General features: G+C 44.5%; 1 protein-coding gene across 9 annotated transcripts in view; it reads left to right on the top strand.

The window, feature by feature from the left end:
- The first annotated feature begins 1,927 nt into the window (after window positions 1-1,927).
- Window positions 1,928-20,134, top strand: part of LOC138757015 (leucine zipper putative tumor suppressor 3) — a 100,810-nt gene continuing 82,603 nt past the window's right edge. For 2 of the 9 annotated variants that reach the window (XM_069923607.1, XM_069923596.1), the window contains exons 1-2: window positions 4,252-4,914; window positions 5,975-6,045. The gene's annotated coding sequence lies outside the window, so the exon portion shown is untranslated. Of the gene's footprint in view, window positions 2,025-4,251; window positions 4,915-5,974; window positions 6,046-8,164; window positions 8,400-20,134 lie in introns of those variants that run through there. The other 7 variants (XM_069923603.1, XM_069923602.1, XM_069923610.1 and 4 more) reach the window with 7 other exon arrangements.

The following is a 20,134-nucleotide window of genomic DNA, read 5'->3' as shown; positions in this document are numbered from 1 at the left end:
GCCAATACTCCTGTGGAAATATGTATGTCTGACACAGTAGTCGAGAGGGTCCAGCTGCTCCATGCCAATCCACAGTATGCCTATGTGGCATTCCCGGACAGACGCGAGGACACAGTATCCATCCAGGACCTGGCACGCGTGGGAGCATCTGGATCCCATTTCCTTCAGCCGACATTTGGGTAACAACCCCCCCTCTTTCCCAGCTCTCCAGGGCCCCAGGTTCCTACCCCCACCTCCTTGTCCAACCCACCAGCTGTTACACATGCACCTACCCTGTTGGCTCAGCCAAGCACCCCGGCCAGGCCAACTGAGAAGAAGTAGTTGCAAATGATGGAGGCCACCACACCACCGGAGGAACGCTGGTCACAACGCCAAAGGAAGCCACTGGACAGACTGAACTTATGAGGGCACCTGATTGCACCGCAGCCCCCAACGGGACTTCTTTTAAAAGAGGGGGTGAATGTGGTGAAACCACTTTGTGTATGTAAATACCTTGACCTTGTATGTTTGACCCTGCTCTCACTGGCCGGTTTGTGACTCCTCCCCTTTATCCCCCATAAAGGGTGTTATGCCACAACCCTGCCCCAAGTTTGAGCCCTGGTCAGTGTGAGCCAGCAATACAAGGGATGCTGTCCATCTCTTGCTAATAAAAGCCTTCAGTTCCAGTACTTCAGCCTTTTGGTTAATTTATCATACATCAATCCCCCATCACAAAAAAGTAGAAAGGTAACGAACAAAGACCTATCATTTTATGTGTTTGTATGTGCTTGTGCATGTACTTGTGTGTGGTGGCTGTGGTGGGTGGTGATGTACGAGGACAGAATTAGACTGAACACTAATTGGCAAACAACTGCTCACAACCCAGGGAGAATCTCTCTTGGGTGTCTCTCATATGTTGCTCGTTTCTTTAGAAATCAGCGGATAAAAGGGACATGAAGCAAGGTTGACAGAGCTAAGCTAGGGCTTTTTTTCTTTCGATTGGCGAGGGATGGGAGGTTACTTAATGGAGGTATAGAAAACAATGAAGGGCTTAGATAGGGTGGACAGCCAGCACCTTTTTATCCCGGGGCGACAACAGCAAATACCAGAGGACATCTGTTTAAGGTGAGTGGAGGAAAGTTCAGGGGAGATGTCAGGTATTTTTTTCTCTTTCAGTCTTTTTATTGAGTTTTATAGAACACGCGCACATTCTATAGAGAACACAAGGTTACCAAATATGAAGAATATAAGTACATTTCCAAAAATAAAACAATGGCGATATAACCCTTCCCCATACAATGACAAAAAAAAACCCAAAGAACTCTAATCCCCTACTGAAAAAAAAGAGACTGGTGGGTGCCTGGAATCATTATTGCGGATGGTGGTGGAGGCTGGTGCAATAGGTGCATTTAAAAGACTCAGATATGTATGTAGATGGAAGAAAACTTGAGGGTGATGGGTATGAGGTAGGGAAATATTAGATTATTATGGAATAGGGTGACATGTTCTACGTTCTAAAACAGTGGTTTTCCAACATTTTCTTTCCACACACATGCCACCTTAAGTATTGCCTATGCCATCGGTCCTCTGTGATTAGAAAGGGATTGCTTAAGGTGGTATGTGGGTGGGAAGAAAACATTTGAAAACCACTGTTCTAAACCAAACAGAATGGAAAGGAAAGGAGTCAGCCATGAAGTGGTTAAATTAGGAAAAATGTTGACTTTCTTGATAGCAGAGGAGCAACAACTGAGCTGATTTGAACACTGGTTTGTTTGGCAGAGCCTTTTGCCAACCTAATGTAATGATCCCATGAGTAAATACCGTGAGAAGTGCAAACAAGCCTGGCTGATGTAAACAAGGGAAAGAAGACCAATAACTTGAAAGAGTTCATGTGAGACGTGGCAATTCAACCAATCGGCCCATGGAGGAGGGACAGGGATAATGGGCCCTGTATGTTACAGGTGAGCTGTCAGGAAGCTGCTGTTCTAAGTTCTGAGAGTGAAGCCAGCATCTGCTCTGTGAGAAACCTGAGGGAGGTGTGAGTGGTGAGTATTCCCTGTGTGCTGTGCAGGACTACTGTTACTCTGGCTGTATGCAGCTGTTGCTGCAGGCTAGACATTCTGAGGAATGGCCAGCCACTAGCATGAACCCCAAGGCTACATTACTGATACTTGGAATCGATGTGAGCTTTGGAAAATGCATGCATGTTTTAAATATTTGTGATGATCTTGGAAGGGCTCTTTGCAAACCAGTTATCGCTTTAACAACCAGTTCAATTTTGTTTCACATTGATTGTATAAGTCATTTCAGCGACAGCTAAGGGAAGATTTACAGAACTCCAGGGACCACTCTCAGAGAGGCACAAATAGAGGAGTGCCACAGGCAAGGAAAGGGCAGCCTGACCCAGGAACTTGGTGACTCCGTTACCCTTCAGACTAACAACAACCAACAAACTAAAAACACAAAACTGATAATGAGTCTAACCCGATTAAGTGTGAAGTGGGCTGTCAGTATTAAATGTGAACTGCTGGAGTCCAGAGCATGAGCACATGCTTATGGTTTACATTTGAATGGCTTAGAGATTTTCACATTTGCAGTCTTGTCACAGTTGGAATCAGCTTACATATATGTAACTTCCATAATTGCTTCGGCCAATTGTTGTGATGTGGGAACTATTGGAGTTGTTTACAGCAAGGTAATCTTTTTGTTTTTATGACTTTCATACATTGAGGGCTAAATATTGGCTTAACACCAAGGGGAATTCTCCTGCACTCCTTCAGAACTGTAACACCCACCTGAAAAGCAAGATGGCTTTACTGTAATGTTTTGTGCAAAAGAGCCTTACTTCATTGGGATGCTGTCCTAAACTGGGCACTCTTCACTCCAGAGTGGGCCTCCAACCTAAAGCTTTCATGCTGGCACTTTAACCCAGTAAATAACCGCCACTCTACCGGTTAACATGCCAAACCGAACGCTCACGAACCGGCACGCAGGGGTCAAATCGTTTTGGGGATGAACCGCCTTGGGGTGGGGGGGGAGGTGGTGTATCATCACTGATTTGTTTTGAATCTGCGTACCAGTTCGCCTAATGTGAATGGGAAAGGGGGTATGCAGGTTGCCTCCGGTGGAGGGTGGTGAATTTGAAAGGGCGCAGAGAAAGTGTGAACGGCTCTACCGGTATTTTAAAACAGTTTGTTGAACTGCCAATTTAGTGGTTTGCCAATGTGAAAGGGGCTAGAGAGCAACACTACAGACTGAACCATGGCTAATCCCTGATCAGTTTGACCTCCTGAATGTGGCCTGGTTGTTTCTCTTGGTGAAGCACCATGTGTGACCAACAGCACCCAGGCAACGGAGGAGTTGTATCTGTTGCCTTCCTCTGTATGACTAGCAGGACAATAATAATATTGTCATACATGTTGTACAACATACATGTGCACCAATATTCTTACTCACTGCAGATAAGGAGGTACTTTGGAAAAAAAAACATCAATTGTATATCTAATTAAGTCAAAAAGAGTTAATGCATACAAAAGATAAATTCTACATATTTACCTAGTGCAAAAAAAGTGACTCATATAGTGTGGATAGTCAGAGAACGTCCTTGATTAGTGCAACAAGGGGAGGTTCAAGAGTCTGATAGCTGTCATAAATGAACTTTTCTTGAACCGAGAGGTGCTTGTCTTCAGACTTCTGTACCTTCTGCCTGAAGGTAGCAGTGAGAAGAAGCTGAGACCAGGGTGAATTTTGACTGCTTTTGTAAGGCAGCACCTCATATAGATGCATTCAATGAATGCGAGGTCAGAGCCTGTGATGGATCTGACTGCGTTTAATGCCTTCTGTGTTCCCATGCATGTCAAATTCCCAAACCAAGCTGTGATCCAACCAGTCAGTACATTTTCCACAGTGTACCTGTAGAAATTTTACAGAGTATTCAACGATGTAACGTAGGGGCTGCCTCTGTTACCACCTGTGTGACCAAGAGCACTCTGGATATTTAGAGACTGTCTATGTCACCTGTGTCTGACCTGGAGCACTCTGAGTATGTAGGGGCTGCCTCTGTTGTCACCTGGATGTCCAAGGAAGGAGCACTCTGGGTATGTAGGGGCTGCCTCTGTTGTCACCTGGGTGTCCAAGGAAGGAGCACTCTGGGTATGTAGGGGCTGCCTTTGTTGTCACCTGGGTGACCAAGGAGCACTCTGGGTATGTAGGGGCTGCCTTTGTTGTCACCTGGGTGACCAAGGAGCACTCTGGGTATGTAGGGGCTGCCTCTGTTGTCACCTGCTGTCATATTTGATTGGCTGAAAGTTATTCAAAGTCTGCAGGGTGATTGCACAATATCACCAGTAACGGGGGTGACTTCTGGAACAAAAGGGTAGACAGCTCCATTGTGAAATAATTTCTGTTTTCTCCTGTAGTCACTAGATAGGTTTGCATTGGCATAGCTGTCAACTCATCATGCGGAGAATAAGAACAGTGCATGCTTTATATTGACTTGGGACCCAATAATTTACAATGAGTTGTTCGATTGTTGGAGGTAACAATTATTTAAGCAAACCAATCTGTGCAGATGGGAATGAGAGGCCTGTTAATGAGTACCAAGCGGAGAGGTTACACCTGCTCATGATTTGTACTGATGATCCATACCGTCTGGGAGCAGGCACTTGGCCCTTTCAGACTGCCGTGTAAAATGGGGTTAACCGGGCAATAGTTAGTCAGCAGTTAGAAAGGGTTTGACCTTGTCAACACCGTTGGAATCCAACCGGGTCCCTGACCTACCTCAGAGGTAGTCAGGGAACCCAGTTAAATTTTCCTAGGTCATGTCCACAGGCAATTTGAAAACTAAAATGGCTGACCTGCTTATTCCAGTGACATCAGCGCTTGCGTGTGTGTGTCACCAGGCAGCCAGCATCTGAACATCCGGCAGTACATCCGGTGAGTACCTGACGCGTCATTATGGGAGCAGGAACCACCCCCCCCCTTAAATCACTGGATTGGCGATTTAATGGGTTGATCCCCATGCAATTTAAAAGGTGCTTCCAGTGCCTTCGCCCCAGTAATCGCATCCGAGTCCCAGGAGGGCGACCCAGATGCCGCAGTTTAAAAGAAGCTACTATTCACATGCCTCAGCTGGCATCTGGGAGGCAGGACTAGTTTCTCCAAAACCAACCTGATGTTTTCCTGGTGCTTCTATCGTCACACCTCCACTCTTCAAATGCCCATCCTGTCCATCAGCTCTCATTTCTCCCTCCATCCCCAACGTGTGTATAAATAATGAACTAAAGTATTAAAGAAGAACATTTCCCTGGGCTGCTTTACAACTGTGGCTAGAAGGTTAGACCTATAATGGCTGAAGGCTCCTGACGTAGGAGCAAAATTAAGCCATTTGTCCCATCAAGTCTGCTCTGCCATCCAAATCATGGCTAATATATTTTTTTCCTCTGAATCCCATTCTTCTGCCATCTCCCCATAACATTTGACCCCTTTGGTAATCAAGAACCATCCAATCTCCACTCTAAATATACCAAAAGTCTTGGCCTCCTGAGCCATCTGTGGTGACCAATTCTACTGCTTCACCACCCTCTACCTGGAGAAACCTCCTCATCCCTGTTCTAAAGGAATGTCTTTTTATTCTGAGACTATGCCCTCTGGTCCTGGACTCTCCCACTACTGAAAACATCCTCTCCACAGTAACTCGATCCTCCCCTTTCAACATTCAATAGGTTTCAATGAGATCCCCCTCCCCCCACACCCCAATCCTTCTAAATGCTGGCGAGTAGAAGCCCAGACCCATCAAACGCTCCTCATATGTTAACCATCTCATCACAAAGTAATCCTCTTCTGGAACATATCCAATGCCAGAATATGTTCCCATAGAAATGGGGCCCAAAATTGATCACAGTGTTCCTAATATACCTCAGCATTACATCTTTGCTTTTATAATCCAGTCCTCTCTAAATAACTGTTAACATTGCATTTGCCTTCCTTACTACAGGTACACAATCCTTTATTCGGACATCTAAAATCCGGAAAGCTCCAAAATCCGGCAAGTGGGGAGAGAGTTGGGTGAGTGCGAGTTGGGTGAGTGCGGGGGAGAGACTGGCAGCACGAGTCGGGCGGACAGGAGACTGGCAGCGTGAGTCAGGCGGGTGAGGGGGGAGAGACCAGCAGCATGAGTCGGGTGCGAGAGGGTGAGGGGCGGGAGATGGCAGCGTGACGGGAAGGGTGTGGGGATGGATACGGCAGCACAATTCAGGCGAGCTTAAATCTGGCTTTCCGAAATCTGGAAAAATCCGAAATTTGGAACACACTGTCCCCCAAGGGTTCCGGATAAAGGATTGTGTACCTGTACTAACTCAACTTGCAAGTCAATGTTAGGGAATCCTATACTCCTAAATCCATTTGGATCTCTCCTTTCTGAATTCTTTCCCCTTTCTGAAGCTGGTCTGCTTCTTCATTCCTTTCATCAAAGTACATGGCCACACACTTCCCTACGCTGTATTCCATCTGCCACTTCTTTGCCCATTTTTCCAACCTGTCCAAGTCCCTCTGCAGACTTTCCCTTTCCTCAACCCGACCTGCCCCTCTGCGTATCATCCGCTACAAAGCCACCAAATCCTTCATCTAAATCAGGGGTGTCAAACTCAAATTCACGGAGGGCCAAAATTAAAAACTTGGACTAAGTCGAGGGCCGAACTAAATATTTATTGAAAATTTTCAACAACATCTGCATGTTTTTTCTTCTTTCAACATATGTAATATTAAACTTTAGGATATAACTTTAGGAGGATAATGTTACAGGTCAGGAGTAGGTAGCTCAAGTTCACCCTTTGCTTGACCTGAGGGAACCATATTTGGTCCCTGTGGAGATGTAGTCAGCATTCACAGGCTGTGTCCATTTTGTCCTGCATCAGGACTCAGCATTTCCTGCTCACTCCTCAGGCTCTAGGCCTCTATTCACCTTCGACCCACCATCCCTCTACCTGACCAGTCCTTTACCCAACCTCTACTCACCCCTCACTCCACTCGCTCTGCCTCTACCCACCCCATCCTATACACGCCCCTCTACTGTCTCTCCCCTCAACCTGTTCCTCCCTCTACCCGTCTCTCACCCTCTAATCACCCCTCCCCTACTCGCCCTGCCCCTCCCCTTTTACCTCTTCCCTATCCACCCCTCCTTCTACTCATCCCTCCCTCTAACTGCCCCTTGCACCACCATAACTTCCCCTGCCCATTACTCCTCACCTACACCCTCTGCCCACCCCTGCTTACCCACCCACTCAGGCCCAGCGCGCTGCTGATCAGCCTTTGCGGACAGCCACCATCTCTCTTCACGTGCAGGGCCAAACCAGCTATCCCTGGGGTCCGCGCGGGTGCAAGCGCTGAAGGCCATGACGACTGGGAGAAGTGCGCTTGCGCTGTTGAAGGGCCGTCCGGTGCCAGTCGCGCGGGGCTCGCGCTGCCCGGGGGCCATGCGCAGCCTGCCATGTCCGTCGCGCCGACAGGAAATCACTGGCGCTCGCCAATCTGCCGCACCGCTCGACAGGTGGGAGAAGTGACTGGTTGTGCGGGGAACCTTCCAACTGGCTTGCCGGCTGATGTCATCGACAGACTTCTCGTGTTACAATTTCTCGTGTTACAATGGGGAAGGATGTGCAATGAAGGGGGAGGATGGTGGGGGTGACATTACCAAAAAACAGCATCGGCTCTCGCTGCAGGGCGGGCCACCTCTAATACATTTTTGAAATGATCTTGCGGGCCAAATATAATTATATCAGAGTTTGACATGTGTGATCTAAATCATTTACGTGCAACGTGAAAAGCAGTGGGCCCAGCACTGACCCCTGCGGAACACCACTAGTCACCGGCAGCCAGCTTGAGAAAGCCGCCATTGTTCCCACCTTTTGTTCTCCTGCCAGTCAGCTAAACGTCTATCCATGCTAGTACCTTTTCCATAATGCCATGGGCGCCTATCTTGTTCAGCAGCCTCATGTGCAGAGCTTGTAAAAATCAAATAAGCAATGTTCCTTTGTCTGTCCTACTTGTTACTTCCTCAAAGAGTTCCAACAGATTTGCAGATTTGTCAGGCAACATCTACCCTGAAGGAAACCATGTTGACTTCAGCCGATTTTATCTTGTGCTTTCAAGTATCCTGAAACTTCATCCTTCAATGCATGTCTTCCAGTAGGTGACAAATTTACCCTGGGGAAGATAAAAGATTCTAACTGTCCAGCCTATCAATGATTTTCTAAACTTCGACCAGATTGCCGCTCAGCTTGCTTCCTCTCCAGAGAGATCAATAGAAGTTTGCTCAGCAAATGAATATTTGGTGGAAGTAAAACACGAAAATCTGCAGACACCGTGGTTGAAGTAAAAACACAAAGCTGGAGAAACTCAGCAGGTCAAACAGTGAGGCAAAGGTAAAAATACATGACCAGCGTTTCGGGCTTCAGCCCTTCATCAAGGTATGGGAAAATGTTGGCAGGCGTCCGAACAAAAGAGTGGAGGGGAGGAGGAGAAAAAGTGGTCGCAAAGGTAGGAGGTGATAGGTGGAGAAGGGAGGGAGGGGACAGCAGTAATCAAAGGGAGGAGGATGGCTGGGTGCAGGGAGGGAGGAGAACTGAAAAGGAGAATGGAAGGGGGAAGAGGAGAGCAGGTCAGCAGAAACTGGAATAGATGTTAATGCCATCTGGCTGGAGGGTGCCGAGTGAGCAAATCAGGTGTTGTTCCTCCAATTTGCTGGTGGTCTTGGTGGGATAGTACATAAGGCCATGCACAGACTGCAGTTGGGAGGTGATTAAAAACATATCTATATGGGGATATGTCTTATGCCTATAAGAATAAAATGAATAATCCCTAATATAAGGATGCATCTTCCTCCAACTATCAACATTTCATTTTATTCATAAAATTTTTCACATCCTCTGTCACCTTATTTTTAACCATGATTGAACATGCACAGTGGGAGTGTGACACAGAACTGAAATGGTTGGGTAATGTGAGTTCCCTATCACTGGTGCAGATGGAGCGAAGGTGCTCAGTGAAGTGATCTCCCAATCCGATGTAGAGAAGTCCTCAAAGGGAGGAGTGGATGCAGTAAATCAGTTCTGTGGATATCCAAGTGAAGAGTTGCTTCGCATAAAGTGCTTGTTTGTTGCCCCAGATGGTGAGGGAGGAGGTGTGGGCGCAAGTGTGGCACCTCCCATGGTCACAGGGGGAAGATGCCAGGAGCTGGGCGATTGGTGAGGAGGATGAGTGCTCGAGGGAGGCAGAGGGAGCAGTCCCTATGGAAGGCAGAGATGGGAGGAGAGGGGAAGATGTGTCAGGTAATGGGATCCTGTTGTAAATGCCGGAAATTCCAAAAGATAATGAGTTGGATGTGTAGACAGGTGAGGAAATAGGTGAGGATGAGGGGTGCTCTATATTTGTTGCATCTGGGGGCAGAAGGGGCCAGGGCAGATGAGAAGGAACTGGAGGAGATACGGGTGAAGGCTGAGTTGAAGGTGGTGGAAGGAAAGCTACGTTTGAGGAAGATGGCAGACATTTTGGAAGATCTGGACTGGAAGAACTTTTCATCAGAACAGATGCAGTGGAGATGGAAAAATTGAGAGAAGGGGATGTTCAAAATGAGAGTTTCAGATAGTTTCCTGAATCATTAGGCATCAGGTGTAGTTGAAAGTATTGAGGGTTGGTGAGATTATCCTCTAAATTCTGCATGTGGTCCTGGTCTACAATAATGTAACCATAGAACACTACAGCACAGAAATAGGCCCCTTGAGCCCTTCTAGTCTGTCCTCAACCATACTTTTGTTTGCTTAGTCCCACTGACCTGCACCCAGTCCATAGCCCTCCATACCTCTCCCATCCACGTACCTGTCCAAATTCTTCTTAAATGTTAAAAGTGAGACCTCATTCACCACCTCAGCTGGCAACTCATTCCACATTCCCACCACTCTCTGTGTGAAGAAGTGCCCCCCCCCCATCCCATGTTCCCCCTAAACTTTTCTCCTTTCACTCTTAACCCTTTCCTCTGGTTTGTATCTCACCTACCCTCAATGGATAAAGCAAATCTACATTTATTCTGTCTGTCCTCATAATTTTAAATACCTCTATCAAATCTCCCCCATTCTTCTATGCTTCAGGGAATAAAGGCCTAACCTGCTTAACCTTACCATGTAACTCAGTTCCTGAGTAACCCAGATGAGAAAATATTAGAGAGACTGTAGTAAAAGTTCAAAACCGAAACTGAAATGATTATGTTAATTAATAAAGGCTGAACAGGTTGGTCATCTTTGGACAGAACAGAACCATATGACATAAATACAAGATAATCACTGACTTCCAATCAACTTCCAATCAGTGATTGCAATGATGAGGCTTTTTACAGGATCAGAATTAAGAGAGTCCTGTCTGGCTGTATCATTGTGTGGGACGTTAGCTGAAAAGCATTGGACTGGAAGTCAATACAGAGGATCATCAAAATGGCTGAGATCACTGGGCTCTCACTTTTGATGACATTCACCGGGATCGTTGCTTAAAGTATTAAGGACCCCTACCATCCATCACACAGGATCTTTGACTCACCACCATCAGAAAGGAGATACAGGGTGGCCAGCCTGGGAAATTGTTTCTTCCTGCAGGCTGTGAGATTGATGAACAGTATCCTGTAACCAAGTAAATTATTCCAAAATATTTGTATATATTTATTTTGTTATATCTTTATATATATACGAGATTATATGTGTGCACTGTGATCCAGAAAAACATAGCATCGTCTAGTTGTATATATTCAGTCAGATGATAATAAATTTGAACTTCAAAGAACAGCCTGCTGAAGGAACTCCAGAGTTCAAAGGGACATCAATGGAAGAAAAATAATTGCAATCAAGTTCAAGTTCACTATCATGTAACTGTACACATACAATCTGACAAAGCAGCGATTTACCAGTCGTAGAACATCGAACTTTCTAGCACCGTACAGGCCCTTCAGCCCACGATGTTGTGCCGACCCATACAAACCTACTCACCAATCTAAACTTTCCTTACCTCACACCCATACCCTCTATTTTTTGTGGCATCCGTGCCTGTCTGAGAGTCTTTTAAATATCTCTATTGTGCCAGCATCCACCACCACACCTGACAAGGCATTCCAGGTACCCACAACTCTCTGTGAATATAAAAAAATATTTACGCCTGACATCTCCTCTAAACTTTCCTCCACTCACCTTGTACAGAAGTCCTCTGGTGTTTGGTATTCTTGCCCAGGTTTTTAAAAAAAAGTTGCTGGCTGTCCACCTTATCTATGCCTCATCTTCTTGTAAACCTCTATTAACTCACCTCTCATCCTTCTCCTCTCCAATGAGAGAAACCCTAGCTCTGTCAACCTTGCCTCATAAGGCATGCTCTCCAATCCAGGCAACGTCCTGATCTATCTCCTCTGCACCTCTCCATAGCTTCCACATCCTTCTTGTAATAAGGTGATCAGAACTGAACAAATAATCCAAGTGTGGTCTGGCCAGGGTGCATACACATACACACAATACATTGCATAATAATCACATATATACAGAAAGATGTCATTCAAAATCAATCTCTATATAAATATTTTGGGATGATTTACTTGGCAACAGATACTGTTCATCAATCTCATGCCTGTGGGAAGAAGCTATTTCCCAGCATGGTAGTCCTGATGTCGATGCTCCTGGACTTCCTTCTAGTTGGTAGTGAGTTAATGATACTATGTATTGGATGGAAAGGGAGCGTTGTAGTGATTAATAGAAAGAAAAGGCCTGGTGGAACTGGAGATTGGAAGGTAAGGGAGCATCAGATGGTGCATTAAAAAAAAACTGGCATCGACCATTTGGACCTAATGGTCTGTCGATGACATTTGGTTTTTATATATGTAGCTGAGGATTAATTAAACATTGAGTGGATTTTTCCCTGCTACCAGTGCACAGAAGAACAACCCACATTATTCAACATATCTGCGGTTGGTATGTATGGAATGGAAATTGCTCCACACTTCTTGCTGGCATTAACATGGTGTGGCAGATCAATCTAAAGCTATTTCTGTAAGTTACAGAACCAGCAAAATCTTCCATTGTAGCTTGTCAGTTTCAGTAAGTGTTTTCTCCTGATGTGTGCCAGTATCTTGCCTTAGTAGGAGAGATCTTTGCAGGCATGCAGCTCTTTAAAGGATATGCCGCAACATTGGAAACAATATTTCAGCTACAGGAGACTGCGGTGAAGTGGGGTGGGGCAGTGGTTCCGGGGGTGGGGTACCTGGGCTGTGGGGCAAAGAGCAGTGAAATAAAAACAGTGGGTCAAGCACCATCTGTGAAGAGGGAAACATTTTGGATTATTAATCTTCCATCGCAACTGTTCAAAGACCATCACCTGAAGCATTAACTGTTTCGCACTCCACAGATGCTACTTGAGTGGCTGAGTAAATCCATCATTTTCTGTTTTCTCTTCATAATTCCAGTGACATCAGTGTTCTTTCCATTACATTTGGTGAAGACTATTCACAGGCAGGCGTTTTCTATCAGCAATGATTTGTTTTCACTCCAGTTTAGTGAGTTCAATGCGAGACCCCTCAGATTCTGACCACAATGCCTGAGGACAGACTGGTCGGTAGATTATGAGATATTTGCACCCATCCTTTATATTTAGCTTTTATATCATCTCAACAAGGTATCAATGGTTCACAATGCCACCCTAAATACTTCTTATAACCTTTGGTTAGGAGTGAGGAATTCAGTGAATATATAGGGATAGTATATAGTGAGTATTTGTGAAATCACTTTGAGGGATGCCTACCCTGAAGTTCTCCTTTGTTCTCCATGGATTTTCTCTCACTGCTCCCCGTGTGTAATCCCTGCTTCTCTCATGCTCTGTGGCCAAGTATTCCCACAGACTTGCTTTCACAGCCACGTTGCCTTCCTCTCTGCAGGATGGCATCAACGTCGGTTTCTACTGATCTACTCTCTGTTCTCCCTCCCTTCCCTTTCCCTTTGTCTTCTTTCCTCCAGCTCTCTACCCCCTTACTCCCCCTGTTTGCTGATGTGTCCTCCCTCCCTTATCCACCTATTATCTCCTGCTGTTGGGCCTGTGCTCCTCCCCTCCCACCTGCCAACATTTTTTTCATACCTTGATGAATGACTCAAGCCCAAAGCGTCGGTTCTGTATCTTGATCTTTCCTATACAAAGTCCCACTATTTGACTTGCTGAGTTTCTCCAGCATTGTGTTTTTACGTTAGTGAGTATATACACTTCCACAAGGATGCTTTGAGAATATCCCAGAATCTATTTTACTGTTGTCCTGGTAATCTTCGCCCATCTAATTCCTGGTAATTCCTAACATAGAACATAGAAATCTGTAGCACAGCATGGGCCGCATTGTGTTGTGCCAACAAAACTACCAACTGCTAGAATTTCCACACTGCATATCCCTTCTTTTTTCTCAGTTCCATGTACCTGATAGAAGATCCTATTGTACCTGCCTCCACCACAGTTGTTAACAACACATTCCATGTACCCACTACTCTCTGCGTGAAAAATTTAGCACTTGCATCCTGTCCCTTTCCCCACCCCATACCATACTCTCCCAAGCAAATTAAAAATATGCCCCCCCTTATGTCATCCACATGATTAATGCCTCTCATCGTCTTGTACACCCCTCATTTCCATCACCCCAAGAGAAAAGATCAAGTTCATTCAACCTGTGAACTAAGGCGTGCTCTCCAATCCAGGCAACATCCTTGTAAATCTCCTCTGCAGCATCCACATTCTTCCTATGTTCTGGAAGCCTGTGTTGAGCATGCACCCCATCCGCTCGCAGCTCAAATGTTGGTCTGGATAGTATGTTGACAGTGATTCCTTTGCCTTGCCCATAAATTTGGAAGATTTCTGGAGGGCCAGTCATTTGGAGTGCCAGCTGTGGGTAGCCTGTAGCTCAGAGACATAATAAGAGCAAGGATCATTGCTGTCCAGTAGAGCTGGTTTCAGATCTGGATCATCACTTGTTTTTGCTGTTGTGTTGGTGGAATGAAGCCAAAGATGAAGCTTGTTATTAAGGAGTGTCTTCGCTGAGAGGTGGTACATGTTATCCACTGTTTTAACATGGACACATGTTGTTGGAGGGCAGTGTTGCACAATGGGGAAGGATTGGCTGAGGACCTTTGTTTGTGAATGTTAAATGTAAGTAAGACTCATTCTCTCATTAGTGAGTCACTCTGTAATGCTCTGCTTCCAAATGTCCCTCTCAACAAGCAGAATTCACACTGCAGTGTGGGGGAGCAGCTCCGGGAGGTGGCGATTGTGGAGGTTCCTTACAGTGACGTCCTCTGTGGATGATAACAGGAAGATGTCTGTGACATTACCAGGTCTCCAGCATGTCCCCGTCTTTCTAGGCGTGAGATGCCATGTCTAACAGCTGGCAGTTGGTCTTTCTGACAGTTCAGGCTGGTGAAGAGGCTGGACCGGATAGGCAGGCCAGTGGGATGGAGTTAAGAACACCTGCACTAAGGACAATGCCACCGTTCAGGAGCTCTTTGAGGTGCTCCTTGCAGTAGATCCTGATTACCTCTCTGTGCTTGATGAGCTATCTCTGTACTTAGTTTTCAATCCATGAGCCTTGGAGTATTCTAGGCCCATTTGGCTTTGAGACTGATTGGGACACCAGTGCACGTCATAGCTATCAGTGAGTAGCTGGGCTTCCTGGGCCTTTTCCCATCCACGTGGCTTCTTCTTTTCCTGGGTTGGCTGCCGAAATTTGACACTCAGGTGCCCCTAGGACTGTTTCTTTTCTCTTGACGTGTGGTACCGTTACTAATCCAAAAACCCTGTGTTTTCATTCTGTGTGCTTTTTGGTGGAGGGGCTCTCTTCATTAATTGTGGTGGACTTCAGCTAGTGCAGCCTGCTGTGGACCAGTAACACTTACATCAACAGCGATGAAGTGTTTTGAAAGGCTGGTGTTGAAGCAGATCAGCTCTTCTCTAAGCAGTGACATGGATCTATCGTAGAAACAGGTCTAAGGAAGATAACATCTCACTGACTCTACACAAACCCCTAGAACATCTGGACAGCAAAATGCATATATCAGGATGATCTTTATTGACAGTTTATCATTTAACATCATCATCCCCTCAAAACTGATCAGCAAACTCCAAGAACTGGAGTTAACACCCCACTGTGTAATTATATCATGGATTTCTTCAGCTCCAGACCACAATCAGTGAAGATTAGTAAGAACTTCTCCTCCACAATCTCCATCAGTAGCAGAGCACCACAGGTCTGTGTTGTTAGCCCCCTGCTCTACTCACTTTACACCTACAACTGTATAGCTCGGTACAACAATAACACCATCTATAAATTTGCCAATGATACCAAGGTAGTGGGTTGTATAAAGGAAGGGGATGAATTAGCATACAGGAGGGAGATTGAAAACTTGGCTGAATGGTAAACCAGCAACAACCTTGTACTCAATGTCACCAAAACTAAGGAGCTGATTGTTGACTTCAGGAAAGGAAAACCAGGGGTATACAATCCAGTGATCATTGAGGGGATCAGAGGTGGAGAGGGTGAGCAAATTTAGGTTCTTGGGGGTCACCATCTCAGAGGATCTTTCCTGAACCCAACACACCAAAGATAATGTGAAGAAAGGACATCAGCACCTCTACTTCTTCAAGAGTTTGCAGAGATTTGGTCTGACACTAGAAACCCTGGCAAATTTCTAGAGATGTGGTAGAAAATGTGCTGACTGGCTGCATCATGGTCTGATATAGGGACACCAATATCCCTGAGCATAAAGCCCTAGAAAAGGTAAAGGACACAGTTCAGGACATCACAAGCAAAACCCTCCCCTCTATTGAGCACATCTACAGGGAACAGTGCTGTCAGAGGGCAGCAGCAATCATCAAAGACCCACACCACACAGCACATACTCTGTTCTTGCTGCTGCCATCAGGAAAGAGACATTGGTGGCACAAGACTCATGCCACCAGGTTCAGGAATAGCTGCTACCCCTTCACCATCAGACTCCTCAACAGTAAACTCGGAGTTTCATTTAAAGACTTTTAATTTTGCACTTTATTGATTTTCTTTGTTCTCTCTGTAATGCACAGTCAGTTTGTTTACATTCATTATCTGTTTACAGTTCTTTTATTTGTTTAAATGTTGACACTGAGTTCCATTTATTTTTTGCACTACCAATTAGTGATAATTCTGCACCCACAGGAAAAAGGATGTCACGTTCCTACTCGGACAATAAATCTGGACACTATTGTAGGAGTCAGTCAGGTTGCTGGTGAGGTGTTGTTTCAGCTGAGGTTAACGTTGCTTTTCATACAGAAAATTTTTAACCATATAACAATTATAGCACAAAAACAGGCCTCCTAGTCCATCTTGAACACCATCTCCCAACTAGTCATATTGACCTCCACCTCTCTCATCCATATACCTGTCCAACTTTTAAATATGAAAATCGAACCCGCATCTACCACTTCGGTTGGAAGTTCATTCAACACTCCCACCATGCTCTGAGTGAAGAAATTCCCCCTCATGTTTCCCTTAAACTTTTCCCCCCCTTCAATCTCAATCCATGACCTCTTGTTTCAATCTCCCCCACTCTCAGTAGGAAGAGCCTATCCACATATACTCTATCTGCCCCCACTCAATTTTAAATAACTATCAAATCACCCCTCAATGTTCTATGCTCCAGAGAATAAACTCCCAACCTGTTTAACCTTTCCTTGTAACAAAACCCGGGCAACATACTGGTAACTCTCCTCGGCACTCTCTAGTCTGTTTATATCCTTCCTACAATTCAGCGACCAAAATTGCACACAACATTCCAAATTCGGCCTTACCAATGCCTTATACAACTTCATCATGACATCCAAACTCCTATACTCAATACTTTATTTATGAAGACCAACATACCAAATGCTTTCTTCACCTCCTACATGTGACTCCACTCTCAGGAAAGTTAGTATCAGAATTCCTAAATCCCTTTGTTCTTCTGCACTCCTCAATTGTCTACCATTTAACATGGATGATCTTTGCTGATTAGTCCTACCAAAATATAGCACCTCAGTATTAAACTCCCATCTGCCATCTTTCAGGCCACTCTTCTAACTGATCTATATCCCACTGCAAGCTTTGATAACCTTCGTCACTGTCCACAACACCAATCTTCGTATTATTTGCATACTTACCAATCCAATTCATTACCCTTTCATCCAGATCATTATATGATTGATAAACAACAAAGGACCCAGTATTGATCCTTGAGGCACTCCACTAGTCACTGGCCTCCAATTTTGACAAATAATTTTCCACCACTACTCTCTGGTATCTCCCATATAACTATTGTTGAATCCATTTTAATACTTTAACATTAATACTTAATAATTGAACCTTCTTAACTAATTTCTTATGTGGAACCTTGTCAAAGGCCTTACCAAAGTCCACAAAGACCACTTGCACAGCCTTCCCTTTATCAACCTTCTTAGTAACCTCCTTGAAAAATTTCAGAAGATTTGTTAAACATGATCTACCATGAATAAAACCATTAATCAGTGCTTGTCTATCCAAATAATTGTATATACCATCTCTAACAATACTCTATTAATTTACCCATCACTGATGTCAGACTCACAGGCCTATAATTACCCAGTTTACTTTTAAACAGTGGAACATGAACTACCTTTCCCCTTCAATCCTTTGGCACCACCCCTATGGCTAATGACATTTTAAATATTTCTGTCAGAGCCCCAACTAACCTCCCTCAGCGACCTAGGGAATATCTTATCAGGACCCAGGATATATCCACCTGGATTCTTTTTAAAATAGCCAATACTACCTCCATGTTAATCTGTCTATTAATCTGTAAATTATCCATGACTTCACTACCAAATTTCCCCACTTTTTCCTGGCTCAATATTCCTTTCCTTAGTGAATACTGAAGAAAAAAAGGATTTAAAATTTCCTCCATCCCTTCTGACTTCTCACATAGCCTACCCCTCTGATCATCAAGGGGCCCAATTTTATCTCTCACTATTCTTTTACTTCTAATGTACCTGTAGAAACCCTTTGGATTGATTTTTATTTTGCCTGCCAAAGCAGCCTCATATCTCCTTTTAGCCTTTCTAATTTCCTTAATATTTTAACACTCCTGGTATTCCTCAAACACCTCATCTATTCCTTGCTGTCTATATACCTGTTGTTTTGAGAAAACTCAAAACGGTCAACCAGTTTACCTATCTCGGCTGCACCATTTCATCGGATGCAAGGATCGACACCGAGATAGACAACAGACTCGCCAAGGCAAATAGCGCCTTTGGAAGACCACACAAAAGAGTCTGGAAAAACAACCAACTGAAAAACATCACAAAGATTAGCGTATACAGAGCCATTGTCATACCCACACACCTGTTCGGCTCCAAATCATGGGTACTTTACCGGCATCACCTACAGCTCCTAGAACGCTTCCACTAGCGTTGTCTCCGCTCCATCCTCAACATTCATTGGAGCGACTTCATCTCCAACATCGAAGTACTCGAGATAGCAGAGGCCGACAGCATTGAATCCACGCTGCTGAAGATCAAACTGCGCTGGGTAGGTCATGGAGGACCATCACCTTCCCAAGATCGTGTTATATAGCGAGCTTTCCACTGGCCACCAAGACAGAGGTGCACCAAAGAAGAGGTACAAGGACTGCCTAAAGAAATCTCTTGGTGCCTGCCACATTGACCACCGCCAGTGGGCTGATATCGCCTCAAACCGTGCATCTTGGCGCCTCACAGTTCGGCAGGCAGCAACCTCCTTTGAAGAAGACCGCAGAGCCCACCTCACTGTCAAAAGACAAAGGAGGAAAAACCCAACACCCAACCCCAACCAACCAATTTTCCCTTGCAACTGTTGCAACTGTGTCTGCCTGTCCCGCATCGGACTTGTCAGCCACAAACGAGCCTGCAGCTGACGTGAACATTACCCCTCCATAAATCTTCGTCCGCGAAGCCAAGCCAAAGAAAAAGAATACCTGTTGTACACATCCCTCTTCCTCCAAACCAAATTCCTAATGTGCTTTGAAAACCAAGTCTACCTATATTTTCTAACCTTTCCTTTAATCCTCACAGGGACAGACTGACTCTGTACTCATAAAATTTCCCCCTTGAATATCCTCTATTTAGCTGTTGCATCCTTCCCCCCCAAAAAAATTCTAATCCACACCTTCCAAATCCTTTCCTATCTCCAAATTACCCTTGTTTCAATCAAGAATCTCAATCTTAGGCCCAGTCCTCTCCTTCATTATTAACCTAAAACTAATGGTATTATGATCACACAACCCAATTGTTCCCGAACACAAACCTGTCACCTAACCCATCTCATTCCCTAATTGGAGATCTAATACTGTCCCATCTCGAGTCAGTTCTTCTCTGTATTTTTTTTTTAATTTTTTTATTTTTCACACCATAAATCACATTAGCCATGATACACACTTTTTCCTTTTCACACATATACAGTGACATTTTCTCCCCCCCCTCCCTCCTCCCAACCCACCCCCCCCCAACCCCCCCTCCCATCCATTTAAGCTATACAATCTAGGATAAATTAAACCAGTCAGACAATGTTGTCACTCAACAAAATACACCAGAAATTCTACTGAGTCCATTCTTTTCTTTCCTTCTCCTTCCATCAACTTAGGTAATGATTGTCCCCGGTTGGTTTTTGCTATTGTATTTAATGTAAGGCTCCTATATTTGTTCGAATATTTCAATATTATTTCTTAAACTATATGTTATTTTTTCTAATGGAATATATTTATTCATTTCTATATACCATTGTTGTATTTTCAGATTATCTTCCAATTTCCAGGTTGACATAATACATTTTTTTGCTACGGCTAGAGCTATCTTAACAAATCTTTTTTGTGCATCCTCCAAATCAATTCCAAATTCTTTGTTTTTTATGTTACTTAGGAGAAAGATCTCTGGATTCTTTGGTATATTGGTTTCTGTTATTTTATTTAATATCTGATTGAGATCTTCCCAAAATTTTTCTACATTCTCACATGTCCAGATTGCATGAATTGTTGTTCCCATTTCTTTTTTACATCGAAAACATCTATCAGATACTGTTGGGTCCCATTTA

Source organism: Narcine bancroftii, chromosome 3 (assembly GCF_036971445.1).
Source record: "Narcine bancroftii isolate sNarBan1 chromosome 3, sNarBan1.hap1, whole genome shotgun sequence".
In the NCBI taxonomy this organism is placed as follows: Eukaryota; Metazoa; Chordata; class Chondrichthyes; order Torpediniformes; family Narcinidae; genus Narcine; species Narcine bancroftii.
Note: the sequence above shows the minus strand (reverse complement) of the source record. Positions and strands in the feature narration are given on the sequence as shown.